This window comes from Thunnus maccoyii, chromosome 6 (genome assembly GCF_910596095.1).
Source record: "Thunnus maccoyii chromosome 6, fThuMac1.1, whole genome shotgun sequence".
NCBI classification, from domain to species: domain Eukaryota; kingdom Metazoa; phylum Chordata; class Actinopteri; order Scombriformes; family Scombridae; genus Thunnus; species Thunnus maccoyii.
Genome location: NC_056538.1, coordinates 1,916,750 through 1,939,053, shown reverse-complemented (window position 1 = coordinate 1,939,053; position 22,304 = coordinate 1,916,750). Strand labels below are relative to the sequence as shown.

Genomic DNA, 22,304 nt, shown 5'->3' with positions numbered 1-22,304 from the left:
TTAAGTTTGAAAAAATGACCAATCATATCAATTTTACAATGATGACTATGAAAGACTATGGAAGCACTATGATTTTGTAAACATAGCACAAAAAGTAAGGAAATTAGTGTTTGGTAGATTATTTCTTTGTTGTAACAATGCTTCTTGACAATAAATCTTGTACCGTTAAAAAGCCTGTTTATTTCCCTTTTAAATGGTGCCACATTTGTAAGGAACATGCATTTGTGGATTGAACAGCAGAGCTAAGTATGTGGGTTGCGCCCATGAAAAATGTGCCAAATCTTCTTTGCCAATGCCAAACAGCTTATTCTGCCATTGACTCTTGTTTGGTGTTTGGTCGATTGGATGATTGAAGTTTGAAGAAACAAGACATATTGGCATTTTAACAATTTATTCATTTAACAAACAGGAGCCTTACTAGCGTGTGGAAGAACCATACACAGCCACAACAGCCCACAAACCGACATGCTGGTTGAAGAATGGGATGCTATCCCATAGCAGTGTGTGACCAGGCTGGTGACCAACATGAGAGGAGGTGCCAGGCTGTTGTGGCTGCCAGGCTGTTGTGGCATATTTTTCATGGGCGCAACCCACATACTCAGCTCTGCTGCTCATTCTACAAATGCATGTTCCTTACAAGTGTGGCACCATTTAAAAAGGAAATAAACAGGCTTTCCAACGGTATAAGATTTATTGCCAAGAAGCATTGTTACAACAAAGAAATAATCTACCAAACACAAATTTCCTTACTTTTTTTGTGATTTATTTCACGACCAACACTTTGTAAGTGTTCAAATTCAGGCAAGAAAATATATGGCACTATTGCAACAAGACATCCACACATCCCTGTTTGTCCCACATGGAGACTTTCCATGGAGCCATATCAGGAGCTCTGTTTGAAATCCAGCCAGTGTTATTGAGCTGTGTTTAAGGTATTAAGTAAAGCCCTCTGGATCCGTCCACTGTGCAATGATTCCCTTTAATTAAAGAGTGCAGTGAGCCGACTGGAGGTCTCAGGGGAGAGTCCGCTGGTCACACTCCGCTCAAAAAGTCAAACACTGCCACAAGTCGAAGATCCGCTTTAAAGCTCATTAATCTAGCCCAACCTATTCGCTGGGGGCGCCCCGAGGGACCTGCAGGGATTTGGGCTGACCAGTATTCCCTTAAGCAATATTGAACCTGAAATCTTCAGGGAGAGCCAGAGCCCCTCTTGACTCCAATTTTTGTTCCATTAAATCACAAGGTGCTCTCTGCATCTAGCCTCTTAGGCTACACTAAAGTGATGAGGACTTAATAGTGAGCACTAAGCAGTTTGAGGAACGACTTGCTGAGATGAGTCTAACCAACTAACACTGATCTTTGCATTCTGCATGCTGAGGGAGACAATGAATGAATCTGCAAGAGATGAATCTATGGATGATACACATCTTTTCAACATATAATGTTTACCAGCTTTCTGGAGGATCAACAGCAAGGAAAAATCGTGTGAAAATAGGCCTCTGAGCATAGATGCATAAAAGGCCCCCCTCCTACCTTGAAAACTGTACCTGGACATCAGTATTTTGATGTTGCTGGAGGTAAAGAGAGTTTGTCTTATTCCTTTCCAAAGCTTTCTGCCACAACAGATCCACACTGACACTCCCTTCCCACAGATATTAAGTACTGTACAATGGATCATATGAAACCTGTGTTGTAGTTTGTTACATTTTCTTAAATCAGGGCTAATAAAACATATTCAAAATAAACTTAACTTATTGAAATGTCGACTTATTGTAGCCTAAAAAACATAAATTAAAGAAAATAATGATATAATAAAAACAATTACTGAGATAGTATCCGTACTCAGCTCAGATATTCAATGTAAAAGCATTCCAGTGCAGATCAGTACATCACTAGGTTTGACTGAGTCCTTTAATTTTTGAGTGCAAAGTGTTCCAGGACAGGCTATAGCCGCATAAGTGCACATAAGTGATTTCCTATTACACTTACATATTTTGGGGGACTTGTGAAAGACAGATTGTAAAAAGACTGGTCAAAATGGAAGAGCAGAGGCTGAGATATCCTGACTTTTGTATGGGTCAAGCTCCATAGATGCTTCAACTCCGATAAAGAACCTTAATATCCTCTCTTCATTAAACCCTCCTAGCCTGGTAAACACCCATGTCTTTCAATCTCCACACCTTAAGTTTGTAATTCAGACTAAGTTTTTTAGTCTCTAAGTCTGCTCTGAAATCACTCATGTCCCTTGACAACAACTATATAACTATAGTTAAAATATAACTTTTTACTGTTTTGATTTTGGTTGAATTCCTGAAATTAAAAGATAGTTAATAGATAATAAAAGATACTAAATGTTTCAGTCCTTCAACTCTTAAAAGGTCACTTTACCCAATTTTACAAAAAAACATTTTCTCCTTTATCCCTAGTGGTATCTAGCCACTATCACACTATGGCTCATTTCTGCCCTGGGGGCTCCTGGTGGTTTAATCCAGCCCCATATCTAGCAACATAGAGTTTTATTTTTGTGGGTTTGGAGATTTTGATCCACCAGCCCCGAGGGAATACAGTGACGGACTTTAGTAAAGCCTGACAAATTTTTGTTGTTTATTTCCTCACTATCTGAAAGTATGACCCTAGCTGTCCACTCATAGGCCTTTCACGAAACCATCCCTGTATCTGTTTTGTGTGAATGTTAGTGGATGTGTTTGCAAATTATTGACATCATCCACCACTTAACCCCAAATTGAGTATCCTTCACTAAGAATTATTTGCCCTTAAAAAGCAGGCTGAGTGCACACTGCTGACCTCTGGCAATATAAAAGAAATAATATGCTGAAAGTGAATTCCACATTCACATATGTTATGTAAAGTTAAAGAATTTTGGCAATTATAAATAAAGACTAACAAAGCATACCCATTTACTGGAAAACCAACACATGCATTTTGATGTATATGGTGGAAAAAATATGGAACCAGTGTTGGGAAACTGCAATGTTATGAGAATAAAGTTGTAATTTTATGGAAAAAAAGTCACAATATTTCAAGAAAAGTGAATCATAATTTTACAAGAAATTCTGAAAAGGATGTAATGAGAATAACTACTTACAACTTTTTTTCTTGTGAAATTACTACTTTATTATCAAAATATACCATCATTTCACTCATGAATTACAACTTTACTCTCACAATTTTAATGTTGCCCTAATACTCCATCTACAAAAAATGTATGAGATGATAGAAAATAAGCTAATGGATGAGTCAGAGGGTCAAAAGGTTTTCTGTTGCCCTATTGTGTTTAATAGGATAAAATATCAAATTTACTTAAAGTGAGATAGACTTCAGATTTTTGCCGTACTGTCACTGGAAGTAATTTTAACACACACACTGTCCAGCCACTAAAGCAGCAAAGCAGTAAATGAAACCTTGGCTATGTGGCTATATCTCTTGTTATGTTTACTATCTGTTCCATATATCTGCTGTATCTGCTCAGCTGTCAGTGCCAATACAAGCTGCCTGAATCTGAGGTCAGAGGTTAAGTTAGCTGTCTTTATGTCATACCAGGAGGTAAGATTACACCAGACCAATCTGGGAGGCTTTGTTTCAAGTGTCAAACAAAACTTGACCTGGTATAAAACATGTCTGACACCTTGGTACTGCAACGTTTATACTCAAAAGTCCTTAAAAGCTCAATACAGAGCAGAACGACGATGATACAGTGTCTACAGGAATTCACAGTCCACAAGTGCAGTCAGATGGTTTGTTCTGCTGATCCATTGTTTTCATAGAGGTATATGTTTAGTTTGATGTCAGAACTGAACAGCATCTTTTCAAATTGTTTAATATCAAATTTTTTGTTTTTGTATATATACATTGAATGTACATTATTTTACATGTCCTCTACTTCTACCCCAGACTTTACTTTTTATTATACAATAAATAATGAAATAATTTAGAAATATGCAGTATTTATCAGAGAGCCTCAAGTCTGTGGTAATCTGAGTGCTCATTTTAAACTTTGGTTTACAGCAACAAAGTGAATAACTGCCATTTGAGAAAATGGCCATGAGCCACTACTGAGAATGAAGAAAAGGATGCACAAAGTGAAATAATGATACAGTATATAGATATTAGAAGATGGCATTGATTTCATCACGACAATTGTGAGGTTAGAAGTAGAAATACCAGTAATCTAAGTAATCTACCATGTATGTGTGCTTCTTCCTTTTTGATTGGCCAACATGGCACCTTGCCAGATGACATCATATTGCGGTCCAGCAAATGTTGATCAAGGTTCAACTTTTTTACTGACATCCTGTGTTTATTTGCAGGTGTCCACCTTGTATCCTCATTCATTTAGATGATTTCACACCTCTTAATTTATGACCAATCAAACTGCGGTTAAATTATATGTGCCTTGACTACTAGGAAGAAAGAATTTTGAAAACATCGGCATTAAAGTAGTACAGGTTTTGCAGAATAGTCAGATATGAGTGTCCTTGTCTAGCAAAATAGTTGATAGTAACATAACATCAAGTCAAGACAGCTAGAATGGTCAGCATCCGACAGTGGTCCAAACCCAGACATCTGAAAAGTTATCTAGAGCTGAGGCCCTGCCATAACCACTTGTTGAGTCTATGGGACAGAAGAGGATGCGACATGGGCAGGGACACAGACCAAAATGGCAGATTTAGTCGGCATACAACTCATCAACCCCAGGGTGATGGATAAACACCAGATATTGCTGTCTCCTTTACCCCAGCCTCGGCGCTAGTCAGTCAGTCAGTCGATGTGGCCTCCGGAGACACTGCAGCTGTCACACAGTCTCTCTGGAGGCCAGTTGAAATGGTGTGACCTTGAGAGAGTAGATTGAACTAATATGTCAGCTGAGGGCCAAGAGGGGATTTCACCTTCCTAATGGAAAGCTTCCAGAGAGCCAGCTGAGTGATGGCTCAGCGTAAGGTGCCACCTATTTGGATTAATAAAACTCTGAGACATTAGGAATGAGGCTGATAGCCTCTCCTCCTGTGTGCACCCGTAAGCAGCTACAACGTGCAGCCACACACACAGACAAGCACACACACACACACACAATGCCTGCCACACACCAGAGCAGTTTTTAAAGCTTATGCCAATGTAGAAAATGTGGGACAACACATACAGATAGCAACACACTTCACACTAACAACAATTTTGTTGTTACATATCACACAATCACAAATTACACACATGATCAAGAGTCCCGACCTTGGAGCCAGGTGTTTGATCGGTTACCTGTCTCTTACGTGTTACATCGAGGTCAGGAGGCATACAAAACTCACAACATACAACAGAATTTTGAGATGGGAAGTAACAACTGGCTTGAAAGTCAATTTGTGGGGTCAGGATTTTATTTTTTTTTTAAAACTTCCAAATAAATACTCAATGTGTAATATACCTGTAGAGGATCAACAGCCTTAGGCACAAACAGTTGTCTTTATACAAGGCAACTCTCTCCTCATAAATTAAAAAAAAAAAAAGTTCCTAGTTTTCAACCTCCATGATGACAGGGACGACCTTGAGTAGTTCAGAAAGAACACTGAATATCCAGTCCACAAACTGTATATAAACCACAGACCTTACTGTCCGTTCAGGGTCAAGTTGACACACTGCAGCAGACCAATTGCAACATCTTTTTTCCATTTTGGGGAGGACTGAATCAAGCCCTAATCAGCCCATTTATTGTCTAGTGAGGAACAAGACAAATACAGCATTCAGTTGGCATAGCTTGCACCAGCAGTTCATCATGGAGGGAATCTAACCATGATGACAGCTTGAGAGAAATGGCGCAAATGAATGTTTGTCAGTGGGAGGAAGGATGAGGGATGAAAATGTTAAATTACAGATGAAAATGTTCAAGTCAGGACTCCATCCAGATGTCTGTCAATTTATCCCCAAAAGTGTGTTTACAGTAGGAAAATATGACCCTATGGGTATGGGTGGCTAATTATGATGAACAGTGACAACCATATTTAAAGGTCACCACAGTGTCCTAGTTGCATATTTAATACAGTATTAATACAGTGAAGTAAAGGGTCTCCAGCCCACTAAGGTCCTTTTTTTTCTTATTGTAATCAGTATTATGGCAGCACCACCAATTTCCTTCAGTTTTTTTGTTCTCCATCTTTAGAGGGGACATATTCTGCATATTTACAGAACAATATTTCTCTACTACTCCTTATTTATCTTATACTGACTCTTTATGCAGCCCCTCAGTTCAGCCTCTGTCTGAAACAGGCCGTTTTAGCTCCTGTCTCTTTAAAGTCCCCCCTCCCTCAGAGCCCACTCTTTTCTAATTGGCCAGCTCTTGGAAACTGCCTTTACATTAACAAACCATGACACAAACAAAAATATTAGTAGGATTTCACTACTTTTTCTCATTTTTTACTCAAAATGTCAACTTATCAAATATATCTGTACATCCGATCAGAAATATGAGAGTGGACAACATGACCAATGCATGGAAAAACCTTAGCAACAACCTTAGAAACCAAGGCTACATTTATGGGCATGCACGATGAGCCAACCTCAGCTCATCAGCAAGGTGGGAAAAACTATTGCAAGTGAAACATTTAGCACGGGTGAGGCCCTGACTCTCGACTTGCAGGGGGCATTTCTACATATGTTCACCTCAAGTTTTGGAACTTTGACCATGTTTAGCATAGATATCCATCATCTTAACAGTATTGTATATAAATAACAGAAAATCACAAAAAGCATAATATGTCCCCTTTAACACAGTGTTTAGAATACTTCTGAACTTAGCCAGACTGTCCTGACTTCAGGTCCACATGGGACTGCAGCTTTCTTGGAGAAGTTGCTCATTTATTCCACTGCTGTAGACTTGGTTTGGCCATTAATGGAGTGTGTGTGAGTGTAGTAGTCAAACTCAAGTCACTATGTGCTAACATTGACAGTGCACTATTTTGTCATTTGTCATAAAATTATTTAATGGACATTACCAATTTTTATACAAGATACAACATCAATCGATACAGCAAATCTTAAATGTGTACATTTTACCAAAGATAGGTTATACTTTTCTTTTTTTATACTTTCTCTGAAAAGTACCTGAAAGCACTGCACCTCTGCGCACAGTTCTACATTTTTTTGTTTGTTTTCGTGCCTCTATTTCTCTCGTGTGTTCATCAACACAATGAGAAAAGTGAGAAGTTTTCAAGTGCTTTTATTTTGTCAAACATAATATTCTACAGATTCAAAACACACATAGAATTAATATATGCAACTGGCACAAAGCTTGTGTCTAAAAGCATAAGGGCACTGTTTTAGACTTCAAATCTGAAAAATTAGGAATTGAATTTCATTATTTCACCACATCGAAAGATCAGTAAAACACTGAGTACTACAACATATACAGTTAATTAACGATTCTGAGGGGAAAAATCCAACCCATCACTACTCCTGTTTTTATAACCTTTGCATTAATTGTATGAACCTCATGCAGACATTTCCACCTGCTTCCTCGAAAACTCAAATGTCCTTGGAGTCAAGGTTTTTTTCTGAGTCAACTAAAGGTGACCCGAGCAGCACAAGCAGCTGATGCTGCAGCCTCTCTCTTGCTCTCTAACTGACACCCAGCTCGTTTCCAGTGACAGGTGGAGCACTAAGACAGCAATCCATCAGGGCTAATATGTTTAACTCATCCAATCAATAGCACCATACAGTATATGTGAGCTAAGAAAAGAAGCTCTTAAATAAATGTGAAGCAGACAAGAGTATAACTGCCTGGAGCTAAGAGAGGTCTCCCCGCTATTAATATGAGCAAAGCAGACATCTCCAGGAATTTGTTTAATTTATATCTTCTGCTTCCAGCCATTATGGACTCCAATTCAAATCTAGAGGGAAATAAAAGTCTGGATGGTGTTGACTGTAAAATATATTCAAGACATAAATAAAATTACTGTTTTTGCAGCTATAATGTTGTAGATCTCAACACAGCTTTTTGCTGTGGGCCTAGGTAAATCTAGTCCTCATTCAGGGCTGATGATGTTTTTCCCAAAACAGTAGAGTAAAGCAATTTGAAGCCTCTCGGTAATGATAAAGCAAATGGCTAATGGTGATTGTGGCGGCATTACCCGCAGCCCCACCAATCATAATCAAGACGGTGCTGATTAACATGCTGCGCTCTTGCATAAACAAACCCCGATGTTGGCTAACGACAGAAAGCACTCTACATTAAATAACAATTACACTCACTAGGATTGATTCAACTGCTGTGCTGTACAGGGCTCGACCAATATGTTTTTTCAGGGCCAGTACGGATACAGATTATTAGTAATCAAAGAGACCGATAACAAATATTAAGAACTGATATACATTTGAAGTAAAAATGAAAATCTTGGTGTCAAAATTTAGAATGCATGATTGTGCTTCATTTATTACAGCAAAACAGCTTTATAAAGCTTTTAGTGGGTTTCAGTGGTGGAAAGTAACTAAGTACATTTACTCAAGTACTGTACTTAAGAACAAATTTAAGGTACTTGTACTTTACTTAAGTATTTCCATTTGATGCTGCTTTATACTTCTACTCCATTACATTTCAGAGGGAAATATTGTGCTTTCTACTCCACTACATTTATTTGACAGCTTTAATTACTTTTCAAATTAAATTTTTATATAAAATAACATAATGATGAGTTTATTAATTACACCACACTGTTAAAGATTAAACCAGTGTTTCCCATACTTTTTGGCTTGTGGTCTCATACATAAAAAAAAAACAAAACAGTGTGTATTTGTGTATTTGTGACATGTTTCAGATGTCTTTGAGTTGTTTGCGGTTCCACCAAAGAGATATTTCGCCTCACATGGTCAAATAAATAACTGTTTACTGTTTACTGTACACCATCTGTGCAGTCCATGTATGGATTAACAAAGGCCTTAGATGCAGTTCCATTACATCTAAAGTCTCTATCAACAATCCTGCACCTCTCTAACAGTTACAAGAAACAGAGTCAGAGACAGCTTCAGGACACACTTCAGTAATGTTACTAGTAGTCGTGGGTTGAGACTGAGAGTATGACTGGCCCTGGTAAGTGACGCGCAAGAAATAACATTATATCCTATCAATTTTTTTGCTGTAGTCAGGTGGCTAAATTCTGGCTCAACAAATGAACTTGTTGACATTCGCTATAGCATTCAAGTTAGCTCTAACGTTATGAGACTCAACATTAACTTACATTATATCACAGCAACAAAGTGCATTATTCGGGCATTTTCAGCAGTGTAACTGGGAAACTGGGCTACTTGTCATCATAGAAATAGACCCTAAGATTGTGGTGTTTTTAAAACTTCAGCATAGAGGATTGCGATGTTTATTGCAACTTTGGCAATATCTGCTGCCTTACCTTCAAAACACAGCTCTGCTCACTCACCGGAGCTGCTCCAGTCTGCAGATGCTTCCCTGGAGTGTTGCCAACTATTTCCAGTCGGAAGTAGCTAAACCTGCTGGAAAAGTCACTAGATGTCGCTAGATGACATCACCTGCTAATTTGCATATCTATGACATCAGGACATAATTACATACATACAAGTTTTTTTTTTAAAAATTTAATGAAAATTAAGTTAAATTAAACTAAACTGATTGTAACTAGCTATTTCATTAGCTATTTTTCTTTTCAAGCAGCTCCTCATTGTGCATCTAAATCTACCTCTAATAATAAAATGTTTGCAGGCATCATCTGGTATCAACTGAGGTATTAACTCTAACTGAAGTATCATGAATAGAGAGATGATCATGCACTGGAATAATATTACTATTGTTAACTCTGTCTATTTTGACAAAACAAATCAAACTTAGATAGTAAAAGTCTGTCCAAAAAGTCACTAGATATGTTGCTAGTTGTTTTTTTGAAAAAAACTCACTAAAGAGGTCTGAGAAGTCACTAAATCTAAGTCGCTAAATTGGCAACACTGCTTCTCTGTGCCATCTGTAGCACAGCGGAATGCACAGCCTTCAATGCTGATAGGCTATTACTTGTGATGTGTAACCAGTCACATAGTGATGTGGGCGGGACATTGCTCAAATCCACAGAGTGGTGACTACAGAGAGGATACTGCATCAGAGCCAAAGTAGCAATCGGATAAAAAAAAAAAAAACGATTCCGATAATCGTAAAAATGCTGAATATCAGATCCAATAATCTGCTAGGCCAATAATCGGTCAATAGTGCTGTATGACATTTTCCAAATCATAAATTAGCGGATCTATTTTATTTTTCAAGTATCAACCCAACTTTCCTCTTGCTTTAGGTCATGTCAAATCGATTAGTTGACCTAAAAACTACTCCTGCACTGTTCACCTCTGCTGTGAAGAGTGACCTTTGACCTCACTGGCTCTGTCCTCCATATCAAGTAAACACAATCTAACCCAGATTGAGGAGCATGTGTTAGAAGCAAACACAAAAGCAAAAGATAAAACCTCATACCAGAATTCATTTGGATATATGAATTTTAAATACGGCATATACTATCGTTGAAGAGTTTGGCTTGTAAATAGAGAAACCTCTGTACTCCACTCTGTTTTACTTCACTGTTTGCCAACATTGACACTGAAAACTATTCTTAAAATACAGTACATACAGCAGTCACACATTGTCAACCCTGGTATCAAGCTCATAGCTCAGCCACGCAGTCTGAGAGATACTGTTCAAACACAATGGGAATCCCTTATGAGCATTAGAATGATCTGTGTTTAAAGAAGCTGTGATTTCTATACATGCTGCTTCTTGACAGAGACGAGTGCCACTGAGAACATACTTACCATAACACAACAGATTTGTAATACATATTTAAATGCATTGCTCATACCAATACAATGCATTGCTAATTAATGCTATACATTACATGAATAATTCATAGTAATGAATTCCAAGAGACATGGAAACTTGCACATGAAAAGTGGTAAAGAGAGACACGTGCGTGTTGAGGAAAGGAGTCTCTGCTAAAGGTTAGGAGAAGGAGTTATATGAACAAACCTTAAAAGTGCTGTTAATCAATTTTTAAGATGTTTAGTTTCAAGAAGATAGGGATGTTAGTTTCATTACTAAACTGAAAACTTTTTTCATTTTCATCATGGATTACACCAAGAATACAAGATGTAAGATACCAAGAGCATTAAGATAATTTGCTTGTAAGTGACCATTAGCTAAACCTCACCTCTAATCATAGCTTAGCAACAGTAAAGCAGTAAAGCTTTGGATTTCTAAGAATGCATTAAACTGTGTGTCTACTCTAAAGTACGCCATAAACATTGACATGTCTGCTAACTATCCTACTATCTAGAGCAGTAACCTAGCATTACTTTGACACAACAGTGTAAAAATATCATTAATTGCTGTGCATTATTTTGTTGGGTTACACATTATGTTAGACAAAGCCCCGGTCAGGACTCACACATCCACTGTAGGAACCGTTCCTGTATGCTAATGTGTCAAAGTTCGGACTAATGTACTCTTTATTCACAAGAGTGATTTGTTTGCCAAACTCTGTGTTATTTTCCTACAGTAAACCTCTAAACAGGGTTATGTTAGACAGAAATAACAGTCTGATCTTACATTTTTCTTTATGATGCTGTACTTTAATACTGGGATGACGACTGTTTGTCCTCGACCTGTTGGCTTTAGCCTTTGTCTTTTAGCATGATATCATGTATGTGGCCATTAAAACCCATTTGTGTGGTTTAGTTTTAAAATGAATCAGCTGCAGACAGAGTTTTCGACCAACTCACAGTTACTGTTAATTAACTAGTTAGTTAAAGCTGATCAAATCTGGCAGTGACAGTTGTCAATTCAATTTGCAAAATTGGTAGTTGACAAGCTACTTCTGTTGACCTCTTTCTGAAATTCAGGACCCATCCTCAAAAATTCATTTTGAGTGGTAAATGTGCTGTTGTTATCATCGTAAACTGTGCCATGCCAGATTGGAACGTTACAGACGTAACAGTAACTACCGGGGTCAGCTTAGCTTGTTTCTAAGATTCCCCAAGGTTCAATTCTAGGTCCTTTCTAGGTTTGTTTTTTTTTCCTTATCCGTCTTGTTTGTTTTTTTTCAGAGACACAACATATTCATTGATACTACTCATGGGCCTTTATTAGGCTTGCCGCGGTGGTCGATGTTACCCGTGTCACACCGTGTTGTGACATATACCGATTACATTACTTGCCCTCCGTCCATACCATAGTTTTGCTTTTTTCTATAGAAACAAACCCATTTATTTAATTTTCACGTAAAGAAACTACAATTTGTAAAATATCAAATGTGTTACCAATACTTAGTCGAATGACGGACGCTACAATTTTAAAGTGACAGTGTCTGCTCTGGGAGCATCCATAGTAGCAGCAGCAGCGGAGTGGCAGCAAAAAGTAGCAGAGTGAGACGTCTGTTCTCCATCCTGCTGCTGTAAACAAACGTAATGCTAGCTGTTAGCAAGCAGCTGCTCTCATGTTTCCCCAGGCCGCGGTGCTTGTTTTTGGGAGAGACTCTCCCGCTCTCTGCCTGCTCAGACTGCTCTCGGTGTGTCTCTCTCCGGATGGCAGGAGAGTTGCTCCGGTTCTGGTTCTAAGCAGCAGTCGTCCTTTGGTTCGTCCCCGTCTGTGTGCTCCACAGCCCAGCTGTACACAGAGAATGACCCGCTGGCAGTAGCTTGAAGCCCGCTGTCACTAACTCTTAAATAAGGGAAAGATATAAACTAAAAATTGAATGTTAAAAGTCAAAGTAACCGCTCTACAGATGAGCGTTATTGACAAATATCTTATTTTGTAAAATGTCCAGTGTAACCGGTAACACCAGTGTTGTCACGAGTTTATTAGTCGGTGGGAAAATTTGCTCACCATGGCATCCCTAGCTTTTATACGATCCTATATGACTGGCTTAAAATACTCCTGTCTGAGTCAGAATGCTCTCTCCTCTGCAGCAACAAGGATTGACCATATCGGCCCTGCATGTTTTAGTTTCTCTGCACAGGTACAATTTAGAATTGAATTGAAAGACTCTACTGCTCACCTGAGGGTTTGAGCTGAACTGGCACCGCACTACATCTATCCTTTTATTCCCTTACGAACCAGACTAAACCCTGAGGTGCTTTCATTTGTGAATCCAGACTGAACTTGCTTATCAGTTTTTATCCCTGAGGACATCAGTATTGTGGAGAATCTTATGTTTCTATACTTTTATCTTCTTTTCTTTATTTAACTGCCCTTGGCGATTTATTCTGTGCATACTAATGACACTATTAATATTTCTACATTTTAGAATTTACGGGTTTGGTTGTGTAACTGCTTTCCTATGTTGTTCTGTGAGGCACTTTGGAATCTTATTTTGAAAAGTTCTCTCCAAATACAGCTCATAAACTCACAACTCTATAATGACATGAACAGTACCATAGTATTTCAGTGCTTTCCACATTCTTCTTACTGCAAATGATAAGCGATAGTGACCCAGGTGAGACAGCTCAGTGGCTTGGCTCTAATGACATTTTAATGGGAAACTAATGGGGGTTTCTGCAGACAGACCTCAGTGGGTTCAGTGTGAGGTCAATGAGGCATGAGAAACAGGCTAATTGCAGCTTCATAAAGGCTGTGTATAAAAACAGTTATTGTTCTGCTTGACCCTACCTGGGAGGTATTTTGCTCCAGGTTGAGGTTTTATGCTTGTTTTGTGTCAGACTGTGCTCACTGATGCAAAGATTAAAGTTTACTACATGTAATACGACATTGCAAAAATACAAAGAATCTTTTTTTAACAGCTCTGGAAGACAATGGAAGGCAATTTTAAAACCATCCTCTCTCACATCTTTTTATCATCAAGCTGGTTCTCCACCTTAAAGAGTTCAGATCAGATTATAGGAATTACATTTTTTATGTTTCAGCTTTAATTGAAATTATGATTTGAGAGGGAAATGTGTTTTTTGTATGTTTTACAAGCCATATGGGCCAATTTATTTTTTTAAAAAGTAGACACACAAAGCTTTTCTTTCACGTTGTATGAGATATTGTCAAAAAAGAGTCGGTTTTCCCACATTGTACTGTCCCTGGGGGGCTGCTAAAACCTGCAATGCCATCACATGGGGATAGTTGCTAGCATGTTTACTGCTGAGTGTCCACTCTGTCTGTGTGAGTCGTTAGCTACTACGTATGTTCTTACAGATCACACTGGCTGTGCATTTTTATTTTTCCAAAATGTTACAATGGATGTATTTCAATAGGAATCGGTAAGCATAGTCAATTATTACAAAAATTTACAGAATCTTTTTCTAGTTTTAGTTTGCACATCATCATGATGAATTATTATGTTTCTGTCAACATGTCCTCATACCAAAACGACAGAATAGGTTTATTTCCAGTGACTCCCAAAACAACATATATGAGTGTTTTAAGGGCCCTCTATGGGACAGATGGGGACCAGACCACATAGGTTGATCATACCTGCACTCCAGAATGACCTATAGGAGCATTTTCAGAACAGCCAATAATATGATGCTTCAAAACCATTACAAATCACAGTTAAAAAATAATGATGTTTTATGGTGTGACAACACTGTGGTTAAGGTCTGGTTAGGTTTAGGCACAAAAACCACCTGGTTAGGGTTAGGGAAAGATCATGGTTTGGTTTATACTTCTTTAAAGTTACGCAACCTTCGTTGTCATGGCAACATTTAACACCAACGTGGCTGCCAAAGCTGATCATGGCCACTCTAGTCAATGCTTGCGATTCCACCAGGAACACCATAGTGCATTTCAGCAGCGTCCCAGAAGTGGCACTCCGCTCTGCTAAACATACACACCCAATCTATTTTTCACAAAGGCCGTGTCAACTTGGGCAGTTTAGTTGCCCTGCTACTGCAGTAATTACTAAAGGCGCTCATTCAGCTTTGACTAGGCTGTCGTAATTACTGTAATAGCAGTGCAACTGACTTTAAAAGGCGGATGGTTTCCCGGCAGTCAAAATGCTCCACTTCTGAAACGCTCCCGGTGGGGTAGGATGCAGTGTGGAGGATGGAACAAAGTCGCATCAGAGCTGGAACGCAGCACACATGCGTCCATTGGGATCCTGGCATTAAACTTACAGTTGGAAATGGGAAGCAGACAGTGGTCTCCTGTAGCAAGTCCACTTTTTGCCATTTAACTGTCCAGCCATCCACCCAACTCGCCGCCTTCTAATAAGACAAAATCATCTTATCAAGTCACCTTATATTGATGTCATCTGAACTGCATCACTTCCCCAGGTCAGAATTACTACAGCCACTAAATGATAAATGGACTGTACTTGTATAGCGCCTTTCTAGTCTTCTGACCACTCAAAGCACTTTTACACTACTAATCACATTCACCCATTTACACACATTCATACGCTGAATGGGTACAGGGGCTACCATGCAAGGTCCCAACCTGCCCATCAGAGAAAATCTAATCATTCACACACTGATGGCACAGCCATCAGCAGCAATTTGGGGTTAAGTATCTTGCTCAAGGACACATCGACATGCAGACTGGAGGAGCCAGGAATCGAACCACTGATCTTCCAATTAGTGGATGACCTGCTCTACCTCCTGAGCCACAGCCGCCCCACACTAGATGGCATAAACGTAACTACAGGTCATTTTTGCTGGCCTGAATTTTAGACCTATACTTTCGTTTTTGTTGTGAGGACGGACTGGTTTCTGTACAGCCTGCCAGGGCATCGAGATCACAGTTTTTTCTCACACAGGTAAAGGAATGCATAACTGCAAACACATTGTATCACAGCTTCACCTCATTCACCTAATGCAAATTTTTTTCCAGTGACTTGAATTGTTACTGTTTAACTGACCTACAGTACTGTTGCTTCATCCAAACTGAACTAACTAGTTTTGTCTGGCCCAGCAGCAGTAGCAACCCACTGAAAGCAATGCGTTCCTGAGTAGAGTTCATCCCATTCATTTTGTATGGGATTCAAGTGATTCATTTGTCAAAGCAAATGAATTGTGTGTCTGATGCACTTCAAAACATACACACCTATTGTTTATTGTGTAAAATCCCACACCCTGGCAGCACGTCACTTTTCCAGAAAAGCACCAATTTCATTACCTTAGTTCCCAGGATCGACAGATGTTGGCTCTGCCTTGACTGCTGTAAGTAAATGATGCAACACTACGCATCTTCTCTGCAAGTCATCTTCAAGTGAGGCAGAGAGAAGTGGTCGAAGAGCAAAAAGTCAGTCTAAAGAAAAGATTTTTAATTTACTTTCTGACTTATAAAGAATTCTCACATTTTTCAAGCAACAGCCAGACAATTAAAGTGACCTTTTTCATCTAACCTGAGTTTGCAGACCTGGGAATAGTGCTGGGTATCATATCTGGGTACATTTTGTAAAGGTGAAGAGATGGGACTTGCATCTATTTACAAACAAGACTAGGTCAAACCCAGTATATGGCTGGATTGTGTATGAAATGCTGGAGGGCTTTTAATTTCTACGCTCCCTGGTTACCATCAGACATGGACATTGCAGCATTTTAAGATGTTTGTCTAAGTTTAAGTTTATTATTTGTATTGCACTTTTCATACAGTAGTTGTAACTCAAGGTGCTGCACCCATAACGAAACATTAAAAATACTTAAAATACTTTGCACCAGTTTTGGGGTGTAGACTAAATGGTGCTGTTGTAAGAAGGATTGAGTTAAGATATATTTTTTATATGTTTTACATACCTAAATGCTCACCTAAATGTCACATGACAGTCTCCTTCAGTAGGTAATGGTAGCACTATTCTCATCTGAAAAAATATTAATACTTAATAAAGTGACAGACGCTGTTGCAGTTCAGCTAAAAATGTGGTTGTGCAGGGAAAAGCAGAGTCTTCCTCTCTCTCTGTCTCTCTCTCCATCAATCTGCCTCTCTCTCCTCTATGATAGAACACTGTAAATAAAGTGTGGAGTAATGTCTGGCCAGTCCAGTATCCCTAGGAATTATGATCATACTAGACTATTCAGTACCTTACTATTTATGTCTGAAGCCAACGCTCACTGCCAATGCAGGAAGTGGTCAACCGTTTATCTGGTGAAGTGAAAGGTAGGGGGATGGATGTTATGTAGCGCATCTGACTTTCTTACAGGACACCAGAGTTTGGGTCCCTATGATTGACTGCATTATCTGTTAAACAATCTTTCCCTTAGCCAAGTGTTTTTTAACTTACTAACTTACTAACCATATCCTCACTGCCACGATGATATTGTTGGTTGCATAATTATTTAAACTAAAAGTTTTTCTGTTTTGAGACAACATTAAAACTGCTTTACAAAAGAGTTCAGATGTTCATTTTACCACCAATTAACCCTTTTTGCATTAAAATTCATACCCCTTAATCTCAAAATGATGACTCTGTTAAACCATTATAGACACGCTGAAAAAATCAGCAGAACCTACCCTTTACAAAGATGATCTGTTAAGGATCATCAGCATCAGTAAATCCAATTTGAAATCACAGACAAACGCTCCTTGAGATCTTGGTTTATCAAATTTAAGATTTTTCTCCAATAAAGGTGACCGTTTTCTTTCCCTCAAACCTGACATCTCAACTTAATTATCAATCAGAATGATGTCATTACACATCTTCATGTCTTTTCTGGCTAAGAGACATGAACATTACAATCAGAAAAACAGTCACAGTGATCAAATCAATGAAAATAGATTCCTGTATTTTGTTCTTCTGGCACCATTTTACATTCTCTGAACTACTAAAACTCAGAATGTCCCATCAACATGGTTCTTATATCCCTGAAACCCCAACAGTCTCCTCTATCCATTCACATTGGTGCTGTGTTGAAAATGTCTGTCCAGGCATAAAGACAGAAATGACAAGATTACCATTTCTAAATTATTTTTCTCTTCATAAAAAGTCTCCTAGAGTATGTAAAAGTACTACCATATATGGCATACTATATAGTGACTATGCCATAAACCTATAAAAGAAGAGCAAAAACAAGCAAAAAACCCTGTTAAAAGGGTTAATTCACTGAAGATGCGAACGTTAAAATTCAAAATCACTGCATTTTTCAAGATTCACTGATCTTTCTTTTGGCGTTTCGATTCCCAGCTCCTCCAGTCCGCATATCGATGTGTTCTTGGGCAAGATACTGAACCCCAAATTGCTGCTGATGGCTGTGCCATCAGTGTGTGAATGTGTGTGAATGATTAGATTTTCTCTGATGGGTAGGTTGGGACCTTGCATGGTAGCCCCTGTACCCATTCAGCGTATGAATGTGTGTGAATGGGTGAATGTGATTCGTAGTGTAAAAGCGCTTTGAGTAGTCAGAAGACTAGAAAGGCGCTATACAAGTACAGTCCATTTACCATTTTGTCCAGTCTGACCTCAGTTAATTTACTTAACTGAAACTCAGTTCTCAATGTTTTTTTAAAACATCATAAAGAACATAGTCTCATTTTATCTGAAATAGTTAGAGTACAGAACTTGTATTGTCTAACTGAATTCAGCTCCAGAATAGTTATTGGTCATTATCAATGTATCTCAAGCTCAATGCAGTATTGCTGCAAGGTCAACGTGGAATTCTAGCATTCACAGCACAGCCTGTGATAATCCCCTTTTCTGTAAGAGGTCAGCAGGTGAAGGAGTCCCCAGGGTGTTGTGTGTGTGTGTGTGTCTGTGTGTGTGTGTTTGCCGGTGTTTCAGCATGCTTTTCTTTACTCCAGCCGACCAACAGTAGTGAGCATGGCTGTTCTGTCAGAAGCTTAAAGCTGTAGTGTGGGGTCAGAGGCCAGCTTGTGGTTAATGCTGTTCTAAATTGCCTTTCCTTGGAGATTCGCCCCCATCGAGACACCTGAGAAAGGTGGGAAGGTCATGCTGTGAGAAATAGGGTGAAGGAAGTGAATGGGAGTCTCAAAGAGGCACATGCAAGGCCAGTTAACATGTCCACTATGCTGACTGTCACCCCACTTATAACCCTTGTGACAATGGACTGAATTCCGCAGGCTGTGCTATTATCTGCTGGGCTTTTCCTTCAGTGTTTGTGACTAATTCTTTCCATAGCAACAAATAAAGTAGAAACCAAAGGCTAGATGGTGCACAGTATTTACAATAAAACATACTCCTCTGAAACCAGCCACTGGACATGCTATTACTTTCTGTTAAGTATCTTATATTGCCATAATTTAAGAGAGAATTCATCTTAATGAATCTAATTTCCGCACTTAAAATTAAAGGAGAGAACATATTCACTAGATAATGAAAGTTTATGGGGATAATAGGTGCTGATGGCTTAGTCAGTTTAACCACAATACTCATCATGTTAAATCTTTGCTATATTCTAAAAGTGGATTCTAATAAAGAATCCCACATTCAGGCAGATGAGTACTGGGGTCTGCTACATCAGTTGCCAATATTGGTAGGATTTGAGTGAATGAGAGTTCTGCTACCAAATCAAAAACCTAAGTCTGTGTATGGACCCATTGGGTCACGTTTGGGCTGTTTTTGTTGAGCAAGGTTGACCTCAAAGTGCAGCCTGTAGTTTTGGCCATCGTTCCTATCAGTAATAATGATATTGTTCTCACAAAGTAGGTGTGATCTCAGCAATTACTCTGATACAGAAGCGTCTCAAGTCTTGGCAGTAAAGTCCTGAGTTAACTTTGTGTTTGGATTCCTAAAATCATAGAACATCATTCACCAAATGTAATGTCATTTGAAATTTTTATCTTGGGCTTTGAGGGGAAATCAAGTCATTGCAAGTCAAAAGGCCAAGTGAAGTCATGAGAGTTGAAGTCAAAGTCTTTTTTGGTTATCTGAAGTCTGACTCAAGTTCAAGTCATGTGACTCTGCTTTGGTGAATGCAGTGTAATCATAACTGATAGGAATGATGGCCAAACAGACTCATATGAGACCCACGTTGCAATGTGCTGGAATTATCCTTTAAGGAAAATCAATCAAAGTCAAATCATTTTGGTTTGGTATCAGATTTGGCTAGATGTCTGCTCCTATACTGAGGTTAAAAAACATATATTTTATTTGAATAAATGTGCTTATTTGTTCAAGGACTGTTTCCCTTGAATTATTCAGGTATGTGAATAGATATCTGCAATTTCAAATAAGCAGATCAAAAGGTATGTATGTTCTGTGTTTTTAATACAGTTCTCTTAACCCCAGTCTAAAAAAGAGTCATAAAATATGTGTATGAATATGTGGATAAAAAATCTGATAGTTTATTCTATATTTTTCCTTCTGACATCTTCCCAAATGTCCCTAAAATAGATCAGGTATTTAATATCTCCAGCAATGTACAGATGCTGTGTGGTCTTACTTAATGCAAAGTACCAGTCAAAAGTTTGGACACACTTTCTCATTCAAGGGAATGGGAAGATGTGTCCAAACTTTTGACTGGTACTGTTATGTTGTATGTAATATGTAACCATGTAAATCTTGTACATTGTTCTATTAGAAATAAGGCAGAGCTGAGTGTAACCTTGCACAGAGTACGTTGCCTTTGTGGGCTTGTGCAGTTCTCCCTTCAGTGCTCTCTACATTCACTTTGAAACTAACAGAATCGGTCTACAGTGTTAAATATTTCATCGTACCTTTCCATGTAGAACTGTTTTCCTGCTACAGCAACCATGAAAACTAAAGAAGACGAAATCTTGTCGAGACTGTGGGAGTTTGTTTGCCTCTCTGCACTGAACATACACTGTACTGTACCACACCAGGAAAGGTAAACATGTCACAGAACACAACAAGGAATTTAGAGCTCTGAGAGCATCACTCTGCAGGCAAGTGACTTGTATTCATCTTTTCATTGAAATCGCAGAAATGAAGTGATGAATGGCCTTGTACTCCATTCATCGAAGACTTCAATAGCAATATCAACTGAAAAGCAGCCCACGGAAAAATACCTCAGCGGTTGACCTCGTAGACGTGGAAATGAAGAGCAGGCAGTGGCACTGATCCTTAGTGTAATTTGTGGGGGGCTACAAATGCGAGAGTAGAGAAGAATGACACTGAAAGCACCTTCCGTCTGCACTATGGAGCAGAAGCCATTACTGGCTATAGTGTTGTCAGCCGTTCAGCATCAGCTCCTTTGAGAATGAGGCTTTCAATCAATGCATGAAAAGCCAGTATCTCTGCAGAAAGAATGAGACAGAATAACTCATGACAGGGGCAGCGCCAGCAGTCGAGTGAGTAGGTGTTCAAAAGCAATGCAACTATCTAGGAGGAATTGTCTGGTTTTTATCTGTGCCATCAGCGTTTGCTGCATTGTTTGTGGTAATTATGGTTTTCTTGGCTGCTGTCAGGCATATTTACAAGGATGACATTCCTGAGAGAAGTTAGCGTGACTGGACTGGATTGTTGCATTACGTTATTTTCATGTGAAAATAAGTGTATTATGTGTTATTTTCTGGTTTTGTGTCTGCTAGAAATGTAGATTCTGTGATTCATCATGTCAGAATAAAAGTAACAACAATTTTGTTCACATCCAAAGTAGATTTTTAAATTTAAACATTAAAAGGTCATACCAGTGATACTGCACATTGTGCCTTGTTTATAGCAATCACATATTTAACATTACTGCTGATCATTTTACAAACTATAGGATCTGGAGTGTTCTTCCAAGCAGCCATTGGTTTCCATTCATTTACATACAGTATGAAAATCAAGTTGTAGAGACCTGGAAATTGGTTGATCTTAGTACCAGTGGTGGAAGAAGTACTGATAATCAGCCGGAATAACTCAAAACTGTGTGTGTGTGTGTGTGTGTGTGTGTGTGTGTGTGTGTGTGTGTGTGTGTAGGACAATAAACAAATATGTGTTTAATCAAGTAATCACAAACTAACTGACACACAGGGACTGGGTAGTAGAAAGAAAGAAAATAAGAACAGATGTGCAAATAATTTCAATTTAAAAGAGTAAGAGCAAGAGTTTTTTTTAATCTAATAATCTACAAAAATTTAAATTTTCCACTAAATGTGTTCCAGTTTGAACAGATGACACATCTTTTCTGCTCTGTGATGTTATCAGCTGTTCCAACAACAGACAGGTATCAAGGATCATGGATAGGGATCGCTAAAGACCAAGTGATCTGCCTACACGGGGGAAATGGTGAGCCACTATCCTGCATATCTCTTGCTAGCTTGGTACTATATATCTACTGGCCAAATTTCCATTTTTTACTTTTAACGTCCACATTCACATCAACTACCTTCATCTGTGGGAGGGGACGACTGTCGACCATGATAAACCCAAACATCTATACTTCCACTGTCAGTGTAGATG

At 38.7% G+C, this 22,304-nt stretch overlaps 1 protein-coding gene across 5 annotated transcripts in view; it reads right to left on the bottom strand.

Annotated features, from left to right (window-relative positions):
• sez6b (seizure related 6 homolog b) overlaps nt 1-22,304 on the bottom strand; it is a 240,738-nt gene that overhangs the window by 199,402 nt on the left and 19,032 nt on the right. Inside the window, exon 2 of one of the 5 annotated variants that reach the window (XM_042413731.1) lies at nt 20,927-21,154. The exons of the other annotated variants lie outside the window; for them this stretch is intronic. The gene's annotated coding sequence lies outside the window, so the exon portion shown is untranslated. The remainder of the gene's footprint in view (nt 1-20,926; nt 21,155-22,304) is intronic. 5 annotated transcript variants of the gene reach the window in all.